At 37.7% G+C, this 11355-nt stretch overlaps 1 pseudogene; it reads left to right on the forward strand.

The window, feature by feature from the left end:
- Positions 1-4810: 4810 nt before the first annotated feature.
- On the forward strand, positions 4811-5486 carry LOC102829307 (annotated as a pseudogene).
- Positions 5487-11355: the final 5869 nt, after the last annotated feature.

Consider the following 11355-nt stretch of genomic DNA (forward strand, 5'->3'; position numbering starts at 1 on the left):
CGGGAGCAGAAAACCTCATCTCTCCCGTGGAACAGCTGATAGTTTCAAACTGCTAACCTTGCAGTTAGCAGCCTGATTCATAACCACTGCACTAGTGACTACTAGAAAAAATTAAGTAAGACTAGCATTAATGGGCTCAAGCGTGGCAACAATAGTGAAGTTGGCCCAGGATCAAGCTGTGCATAAGGTCGCTATGAGTTGGTACCGACTCGATGGCACCTAACAACAACAACAAGGATCTAGCTGCCTCTTCAAAGTAGAGATGACCTTAATAATGTGGTATGTAGTTAAGTTTTGGAGACCTTCATTTGCTGATGTGGCACAAGTTAAAATGAGAAGAATCAGGTGCAAGCATCCATTAATATCAGAAGGTAAAATGTACTAAATACTATTCTAGGAAAATTTGAAGTTGCCTAAAATGAAACACAGGAAATCAGTATCCTAGGCAGTAGTGACTTGAAATGGACTACTATTGGCCATTTTAAATTTAATGATCATATAATTTACTATGCCAGGAAAAACAAATTGAAGAGGAATGGCATTACATTCATCCTCAAAAAGAACATTTCAAGATCAAATTTGATGTACAATGCTGCCTGTGATAGGAAAATATCTTTATAAGGTAGGTCAGTTAATACCACTATTATTCAAATTTATGAACCACCACTAAAGTAAGTGATGTTGACATTGTAGAATTCTACTAATTTCTAAAGTCTGACAATGATTAATCATGCAATTTAGTATCTGATTACATATGTAGTCAGTTTGATTTCTGTGTATTCCATCTGGCAAAGGCCATGTGTATTTGCAATGAAGAAGTACTTGGTCTTGAAAAATCCCATCATATAATATCCAGCATCATTTCTACTGCTAATGTCATGCTTTCCAACTATGGATTCTTCCTTTTTGCCTCCGACTTGGCATTTCAACCATTACTAATTATCACTTATCTTGATAATAATGTGAAAGTTGGAAACAAAGAGGAAGGATCTTAATTAGGAAATAGGACCTTGGTGATAAAAATGATGCCAATGATCTCATGGAATAATTTTGTAAGATCAATGCCTTATCAATTGCAAATATCTCTGTCAACAACATAAAAAGTGACTATATACTTGACCTCATCAGATGGAATACACAGGAATTAAACTGAGTATGTCTGTGGGAAGAGACAGTGGGACAGCTTAATATCATTAACCAAAGTAAGGCAAATGGCTAACCATGGAACAGACCATCAATTGCTCCTATGCAAATTCAGGCTGAAGATGAAGAAAATTAAAACATATTTACAAGAATCAAATATGACCTTGAGTGTATCTCACCTGAAAGAGAACTTCTCAAGACCAGTTTTAACGCATTAGACACTAATGACCAAAGACCATAAGAGTTGGGGGGTAACCTCAAGAACTCCGTACATGAAGAAAGTAAGAGGTCATTAAAAAGACAGGCAAGAAAGAAAAGATCAAAGTGGATGTTCCAAGAGAATCAGAAATTAGCTCTTGTAGAAGTCCATCAACAGGTAGCTGCTAGAAATTAAAGATGGATTCAGAAGAGGATGTGGATAGAGATTGATTGCTGAAGACACATGGATCTTAGCTGAAAGCAGAGAATATCAGAAATATGTTTACTTGTGCTTTATTTTTTATGCAAAGTTATTCAACTATATAGATCATATCTAAATAGGATAACATTACAAAGAATGGATATTCCAGTACACTTAATTTTGCTCCTCTGGAATTTGTACATACATCAGGAGGCAGTCATCCAAATAGAACAAGGGGATACTGAATGGCTTAGAATCAGGAAAAATGTGTGTCAGAGATGCATCCTTTCACCATATTTATTTAATATGTGTGCTGAGCAAATGATTTGCGAAGCTGGATTATATGAAGAAGAAACTGGCATCAGGATTGAAGGAAGACTCATAAAAACCTGTGATATACAGATGACACGATCTTGCTTCCTGAAAGTAAAGAGGACTTGAAATATTGATGATAAACATCAAGCACTACAGTCTTCAATATGGATTGCACTTCCATGTAAAGAAAATAAAAATCCACACAACTGGACCAGTAAATTATATCATGATAAACGTAGAAAAGATTGAAGTTGTCAAAGACTTCAATTTGCTTAGGACCATAATTAATGCTCATGGCAGAAATAGTCAAGTATCAAATGATGTGTTACATTAGGTAAATCTGTGTCAAAAGATTGTATTACCATAGTGTTTTAAAAATATTCAAGAGCAAAGATGACAGTTTGAAGAATAAGTTGCACCTGATTCAAGTCATGGTATTTTCAACAGCCTCACATGCATGTGAGCTCTGGTAGTGTAGTGGTTATGAATCGGGCTGCTAACCTCAAGGTTGGCAGTTCGAAACTAACAGCTGTTCGGCAGGAGAAACCTGAAGCTTTCTGCTCCCATAAAGATTTGCAGCCTCAGAAACCCTTTGTAGGGTCACTCTGAGTCAGAACCGACTCCATGGTATTAACAACAACACATGCATGTGAATATTGGAAAATTAACAAGGGAGACAGTATAAGAATTGATGCATTTGAATTATTGTGTTGGTGAAGAATATTGTGAATCCCCTGGACTACCAGAAAAACAAACAAACCTGTGTTGGAAAAAGTGCAACCATAATGCTCTTTAGAAACAAGCATGATGAGACTTTGTGTCTCATCCTTTGATTATATTTTTTGGATGCACCAGTTCCTGGAGAAAGACAATGCTTGGAAAGGTGGAAAATCAGCAAAAAAAACAAACTCCCAACAAGATGGATTGACACAGAGGTCGCAATTCTATGCATGCATGTTGACATAAAATTTTAAATGTTTTCAATCAAAATTAATGAACATTTTTACATCAGGTAAGTTGACTCACAATTTAAGAGCTAACTTAATGTAATTTTCTGATTACTATCAAACATACTTTATGGTCATGGAGCTGCTGGTAGTTCCAACTGACCACCGTGCATTTAGCAGCCAAATGCTTTCCCCCAAACACTAGGGCTCTTAGGAGCTGTAAGGAATATCGAAAAGAAGTCACCGCGTTGGTCTTAATTTACCTCAACCCATTACTAGAAACCCGAAGAATCATTCAAGGAAACCTGACATTGAATGATTGATCACATGGGCTACTTCTGATATTTCATTCCCTTGTTTGTTTTTCTCTTTTCTTAATACTTTTGCGCTACCATTCAACTCAATAGATTTGCATTCACTGACTTCTCTGACGTATTTGACGGATTGCCATCTTTTTGAAGTCCTTCCCTTGTCTTCAAATTGTTATTATTCATTTCTTAACCTCAATAGTCGTTCTGCTTCTGTCCCTTAAACCTGTATATTCACCAAGACTTAATCTCCAGATCTTTGCTTTACATTCACATACATACATTCTCCTTTAGAAACTTCATCTACTAAAAAAGCTTACATATTTATCTATAAGGTAGTACCTCTCAACTCTCTAAATAATTCAAACCTGCTCTCCAAATCCCAGACTTACATTTTCAACTGATTCCCAGACTTTGTTGTTTGATGTCCTAAGAGCACCTAAGTTCAAAATGTCTAAAATTGTACTTAGCATCTTTTACCAAAACTGGCTTTCAAAATTACTCCCTTTCTGTATATTTTCTATATATAACATTTTAAACTCAAATGATGGGTTTTTATAGTCTTCTCAATCATTATTTCATTTATCCTTGTTCACGTTTCAGTTTTGAGACTTATTTCCACTGGCTCAGGAACCTAATCTTATCTGATTATGGGAAAAAGTGTCCTACATATGCTAATTCCTGGAAACTCTGTTAATTAGGTGATTTCTCAGGTTTCAGGGTTTTTCAATCATATCCATACCCATTATACCTAAACCACATAATTATTAATGTTTTTCTTCCCTTTCAGAGGTAGACTATTTAGATGTTTAATTTTCCAAAACCCAAAACATTTGTTCAACCTCAATTGCTACCAATCGACTCTAGAATGTTGGAGATAAACAAGCTTAGTTTCTTCTTTAAGACATAAAAATTGAGTTCCCAAAATGTAAAACACCTTGAAAACTTATTAAGGTTATGGTTTTGCTGTGGCTATTTGTATGTCTCACAGACTAGGAAGCACCATCATCATTAATGAAAATGATAACAAAATAGCATTTAAGGTGATATTACATTAAAAGGTAAAAAAAATGGTGATTTATGGATAAAAATTTAAATATATTGAATCTCAAAGAAAATATTAATTAGTAAAAGGATTTAAACAAAACAAAAAGTCATGTGTAGACCAAACTTGCAGATTTTTTAGACGTTATTTTCACATTATTATTTTATATACTCTTTCTTTCCTACTTGAATTAATGTTAACTCAAGTTTTCCTGTACTTTACTACTTTTTAAAAATAAAATAATTTTTAAAAATGAAAAGAGAGATATAAGGACTTTATGTTAATTATGTAAAATTGTTGTTGTTAAGTGCTGTCGAGTTGGTTTCCACTCATAGCTACCCTGTGTATGGTTTCCAAGGAGCGGCTATTGGGTTTGAACCACTGACCTTCTGGTTAACACTGCAGTGTTTATCCTACAGTACCACACCAGCACTCCAAATGCAAAATATAAAACAAAACATAAGCAAATTGACTTTAAAAACAACAGACAGCGTGAATAATTTTAAAACATTTAATAAGATTTATACCAGATCTTGATATACTTGTAAAACATAAGGGATTAGGCAATATTTACCAAGTACAACATTTAATGTATTAAAAATTAAATTCACGAGGCAGGAACTGGACTGTGAGCAAAAGCTGGGTGGGCACCATGACCGAGATCACCACCATCAAGGCAATGAAGTGCAAGAAACGGGTTCTGCAGCAGCAGGCCAGTGATGCTGAGGAGAGGGCTGAGCGCCTCCAGCAGGGAAATGGAGAGAGAAAGGCAGGCGCAGGAACGGGCTGTGACCTAAGTGGCCTCCTCGAACCATTGGATCCAGCTAGTTGCCCTGCAAATCTGGAAGAGACAGGGAAAGCTGCAGATGACAGCGAGAGAGCTATGACGGTTATTGAAAACCGGGCCTTAAAAGATGAAGAAAATATGGAACTCCAGGAAATCCAGCTCAAGGAAGCTAAGCACATTGTGGAAGAGGCAGATTGGAAGCATGAGGAGGTGGCTCTTAAATTGATGATTTTGAAGAGGACTTGGAATGCACAGAAGAGCGAGCTGAGTTGGCAGAATCCCGTTGTCCAGAGTTGGATGAGCACATCAGACTGACGGACCAGAACCTGAAGTGTCTGAGTGCTGCTGAAGAAAAGTACTCTCAAAAAGAAGACAAATATAAGGAAGAGATAAAGATTCTTACTGATAAACTCAAGGAGGCAGAGACCCGTGCGGAGTTGGCTGAGATATCAGCAACCAAGCTGTAAAGACAATTGATGATTTGGAAGCTAAACTGAAATGCACCAAAGAGGAGCACCTCGGTACACAGAGGATGACCTGACTGAGATGTAGAGCACCCCAGTCCTGCCCTCCTGATGCTCTTCCCCTTGACCCTGACTTTACCTGAGGCCTGAGGTCAGTTTACCCAGAGGGCTGATCTTTAACTAAAAGGCTTCTTTCTCTTCTCACCATTCATCCATCATGTCTTTTTTTGTTTTTTGTTTGTTTTTCCTCTGCCAAATTGTCTCTGCCTCTCCCCAGAGATCTCAACAGAAACTAGGGGTTGAGCACATTTGGGAACAACATTTAAGGGAACATGAGCACAGTGCAACTGTCTTTAAAGTATGCTGTGATGTACACATTTTGTAATTGCCTTTTTTGTTATAGCACCGTATGTAACACATTCCAAATAACTTCGCAGTTCTAAAGCAGAAATCTAACCCTTTTCTTTTGGAAAGTAACTTTTCAGCGTAATATATATTGCCCTCTCCATAGAGGAGGGAAAGAAGTATGGGTCTGTCTTACTGAGAGCCTAACATAGCCAAGAGAAAGACTCTACTCTGGGAACCCTCATTGCTCTGTACAAAGCACCAGAAAGGTGATTCCGGGGAAAGTGGTTAACCCGGGGCGGGAGGAAAGATTTAAAAAAAAAAAAATGCTGTTCCAGTTTTCAGCTTTAAGGTATCTTGGTGCAAGGTGATTTTTATTTTATTTTGTCAGAAGTGACCAAACTAATATGATGAGATCTCTGTGTGAGATCTCATCACTGACCTGTCCTTTCTCTCTCCCTTCCTAACTACTCACAGAATGGATCATGTGTCCCTCTCTTGCTTCTTTTTTAAAAGAAAGAAAAAATTATTTGCTACTGATTTAGCCGTATGAAACTCATCTCATCACCCTGTTCTGGGTCTGAAGCTGCTGCCTTTTCAAGTGCCATCTCAGGGTGCTTTGTATCAGTCAGTGCTGGAGAAACCTTGAATATCTTACATAAAAAGTTTTTTTTTTTGAAATGTTATATGATTTTGAAACTTTGCTTCTCTGGTGTTGGGGTGCACTGGCCACCCCATCTGACTGATTTCTCTCTGTAGTCTGTAGGCTGGCCAGTGTGTGCTCATGTTTTAAAATTCCCTTCCCTACCTAGCCCCCTCTCTTTTGGCGAGGGTTCTATGCGATATGTCAGGTGGACATCCCTGCAGCTTAGTGGCTTCAAATGTACTCTCCTTTGGTGTGGTCTTTTTTAGGGGCCAATTGAGAGAGAGAGAAACCAATAGTGCAGTTTTGACACTGGGTTTGCATAGAGAGGGATTGAAATGTCTCCTCTCATCCTTTCTTCTCCACTTTGGGGGTGTTGTCATCAGAAAATGAGTGAAAGGTGAAAGGTGGCTAGTGGAAAGGACGATACTGGGATTATATTTCCATCTAATATCTACCCACTCATAAATAACTTAAAATTTTTATTGTGAATTGTGTGATAGTTTACATGGGAGAACATCAGCTTTACAGTCATCCTATCATATTTCATTTCATTGCAATGATTACAATCCCCTCCATGTTTCATCATTCAACAGCATTTGCTTCTGTTCCCTCTTTTTTTTTTTTTTTTTGATGTATACCAAAGCACTCAGAAATATATAATCATTCAAACAACTAAAGGGAGCACTCCACAAACCTGCCCCCCAGCTGTCTGCACACAGCCCCTCTTTCTCCCTGAGTCCAAGGTCCCCAGCCACTCCATCTCTCCACGTCATCGTCTCTGCCTTCATCTCTGGTGTCTAGGTCCTGCATTCCGCTCTTCTCCCTTGATGGTCCCAGGGTCCTCCACTCCTGGACTGCAAAATCATCCACTCCCTCCTTTTGTTACAATACATTTACCTTTACATTTGCAACTCTCCCAGTCAGTCCTGATAGCAATTATTCACTATTGAACCACAAGAGTCTTATCCCATCTCCTTTCACCAGCCCTGTCCAGCCAGGTTGGAAACCACTTAGTGGAGACTCTACCTTCCCCTGGACCCTCTGGAACTAGGCTCCCTCTTGAAAGCTTGTAAGCCAGTCACTTCTTGCCTTTGTAGCCCCCTGTTTTGTCTGAATTGCCCATCCCTGCCAACCCTGTGTACTGCTGGGGTGGGAATGATCCTCGCTGTAGTGCAGCTGTTTTGATACTGAAAATTGACAAGTGTCCTTTTTTTTTCTTTTTTTGAAACAAAGAACCAGTCCCTCCAACAACAAAAATTAAACTAACTAGATAATAAAATCAGTATACAGAATGTTAAGGGAAAAAATGAGCAACATGTACTCAGAAATTGATAAAATTCAATGGAGATAAAATAACAACAAATGACTAAAAAGAATTTGGGATGGATTGTCAAGAAGTTTAGTACAGAACTACCCAGTCAGCCTACTAGAAGAGATTTATATTAGTTCAATTTCCAAAGACAGGTGATACAATGAAATGTGGAAATTATTGAACAATATAATTGATATCACATGCCAATAAAGTTTTACTAGATATAATTCAAAAATGGTTGCAATACTACATCAACAGTGAACTGCCAGAAATTCAAGCCAGATGCAGAAGAGGACATGGATCTAGAGATGTTGTGTTTGTTGTTGTTCTTTTCGTTACTTGCCGTTGAGAAATTTCACACTCATAGATACCCTGTATAGGCTTTCCAAGGAGCAGTTGGTGGAATCGTATGGCCAATCTTGCAGTTAACAGTCCACTGCTTATCTTATAGCACCACACCAGGACTCCATTGTTATTAGGTGCCATCAAGTCAGTGAATCACAGTGACCCTATGCACAGCGGAATAAAACACTGCCTGGTCCTGCACTAGAGTCATTATGTTTGAGCACATTGTTACGGCCACTATGACAATCCAGATAATTGGATAGCTTTCTCTTTTCCATTGACCCTCCACTTTAACAAGTATGATGTGCTTCTCTGAGGACTGGTCTTCCTGACAAGATGTCTAAATTATGAGAAAATAAGTCTCACCATCCTCACTTGTAAGAATAATTCTGGCTGTGCTTCTTTCATTACTGATTGCTTTGTTCTTCTGGCAGTCCATGGCACTTTCAGTATTCTTCTCCAATATCACAGTTCAAATGCATTGATGCTTCTATGATCTTAATTATTCACTGTTCAACTGTTACATGAATATGAGTGAATTGAAAACAATGTGGCTTAGGTAAGGCACACCTTAGTCCTCAAATAGACATTTTTGTTAACTTTAAAGCGGTCTTCTGTAGCAGATTTGCCTCATGCAATATGTCCTTTGATTTCCTGACTGATGCTTGCATGAGTGGTGATTGTGGATTCAAGTAAAATTAAGTCTCTGGCAACTTCAATCTTTTCTCTGTTCATAATATTTTTATTAGTTCAGTGCTGAGGATTTTCTTTTTTTTTTTTTTTTTAACATAAATGTGTAATCCATACTGAAGGCTATTATTTTTTTCATCTTCATCTATCAGTATTTTAAGTCTTCTTTGCTTGCCCCAAACAAGATTGTGTCATCTGCATATTGCAGGTTGTAAATGAGTATTTCTTGTATCTTGATACCATGTTTTTCATATAATTCTGCTTCTCCAATTATCTGCTAAGCATGCAGACTGAATAAATATGGTGAAACAATACAACCCAGCACACAACTTTCTTGCTTTTAAACCATTCAGCATCCCCTTGTTCAGTTCTAACAAATTAATTTTTGTCTGTGTACAGGTTCCTCAAGAACACACTAAAGTGTTACAGAGTTTCCATTCTCTGCAATGTTATTCATAGTTAGTTCTGATTCACATGTCAAATGCCTATGCATAGTCAATAAAGCACAAATAAACTTCTTTCTGGTAGACTCTGCTTTCAACCAAGATCTGTCCACCTTTAGCGATGACATCCCTAGTTCCTTGTCCTATTCTGAATCTAGTTTGAATTGCTGGCAGTTCCTTGTTGATCTAACACTGCAGCAGTTTTTGAATTATCTTCAGAAAACCTTTACTCACATGTAATATTGATGATATTGTTTAATGATTTATGAATTCCATTGGAACACCATTCTTTGAAATGGGCATAAATATGGATCTCTTGAAGTCAGCTAGTCAGGTAACTGTCTTTCAAATTGCTTGGCAGAGATAACTGTTGCCTTCAGAACCATATTATTTAATTGAAACTTTTCAATTGGTATTCTGTTAATTCCTGAAGCCTTCTTTTTTGTCATTGTTCCAGTGCAGCACAGATTTCTTCCTTCAGTAACATTGGTTCTTGATCATATGCACTTCTTAAAATGGATGAATATCAGTGAACACCAATTACACAGTGACTGTGTATTTCTTCCATCTTCTTTTGATTCAATATTTTGCCCATTGTTGTTGATAAGTGCTGTCGAGTCAATTCCGACCCATAGCGCCCCTGTATAGGGTTTCTGAGGAGCAGCAGGAACTGCTGAACTTGAACCACTGACCTTGCAATTCACACGGCTTCCCAGTCTGGGCATTAATCCACAGCGCTACACCAGGGCTCTATTTTGCCCATAGATCCCTTTAATATTGCAACCTAAGCTTTGAACTTTTCCTTCCGTTCTTTCCATTTGAGAAATGCTGAGTGTGGTCTTTTAATTCCAGGTTTTTAAATTTCAGGTCTTTCACACTATTATAATACTTTGCTTTGAATTCTTGAGCTGCCCTTTGTTATTTTCTGTTCACCTCTTATCCTTCTTCATTTCTTAAGTTGCTTTAGCTTTGCTACACTCAAGGGCAGTTTCAGAGTCATTTCTGACATCCTTTCTGGTCATTTTCTCTTCTGTGTTTTTCTGAAAATATTTTAATAATTTATTAATGGAATAAAAATGAGGTATGACACTAAAGATTTAAAACCAATTATGAAACAAACACAATAGACCATAAATTTTTCTTTATGTCTGAACTTCATTCTACTCTTCTTAGACCATCTTCCAATGCTCCTCTTCTTGTTGTTAAACTTTTATTTGCAGCAAAAGTAAATGCCCATATACAAACATCCTCTTGCAAACTTTTATATATTTGAGGGCATACTTTAGTCTCCCTCTCATACCCATTCAATCTGTGTATCTGGTCATGTATCTAAACATATGTTCATGTTGTTGCAAGGTTTCATATATAAAAATATTTAACTCTATTTGTCTTAACTATTGCACTCCTCCTTGTGTCTTCCCCTGTGTTCATCATTAGTCTTCCAATCTCCCTCTTGTTTTATATAGCCTTCCCCATCACCCAAGTTAAAACATATTTATCCTCTAGGGCTCATGGTGTGATGTTTAGGATAAACACTGAACTGCTAACTACAAGGTCATCAGTTGAAACACACCAGCAGCTCCTTAAAATCTCTATACATTATTTGTATAAATTGGAACTGACTTAACTGCAGTTAACAACAACCCTCTAGCTATAGCCCTTTATCCAGTGAATTACTTTTCCTTCTGTCCCATCCCTCATAACCATTAAAGAATGTTTCTCTTAGCTTGAAAACCTTTGACTTTTTACAATGAATGTCTCATACAATTTAGCCCTTTTGTGATTTACTAATTTCACTGGCATCATACATTTCAGGTTCACTGATGTTATGAGCTGTTTCTCAGATTCATTATTATTCTTCAAAGTTGCATAGTATTGTATTATGTGTTTACCAAAGTTTGTTTATTCATTCTTCTACTGATGAGCATTTAGGCTGTCTCCATTTTTTGCTATTGTGAATAGTACTTAAAAGTACATTGGGGTCAGAAGAGCGGGGCTGAGTTGCTTCAGTTGCTGAGACTGCGGGTCGTGTGGCTTGCTGGGTGAAGTTCTCTCCTAGGCGAACAGTCTCAATGACCATTTGTCAATTCTTCCTTCAAGGCCGGTGCCAATTTGGACACCGGTGCTGGAATGAACATCCTGGAGCTCCGGGCGGAGGACCGCAG

Source organism: Chrysochloris asiatica, unplaced genomic scaffold (genome assembly GCF_000296735.1).
Source record: "Chrysochloris asiatica unplaced genomic scaffold, ChrAsi1.0 scaffold00043, whole genome shotgun sequence".
NCBI lineage: Eukaryota > Metazoa > Chordata > Mammalia > Afrosoricida > Chrysochloridae > Chrysochloris > Chrysochloris asiatica.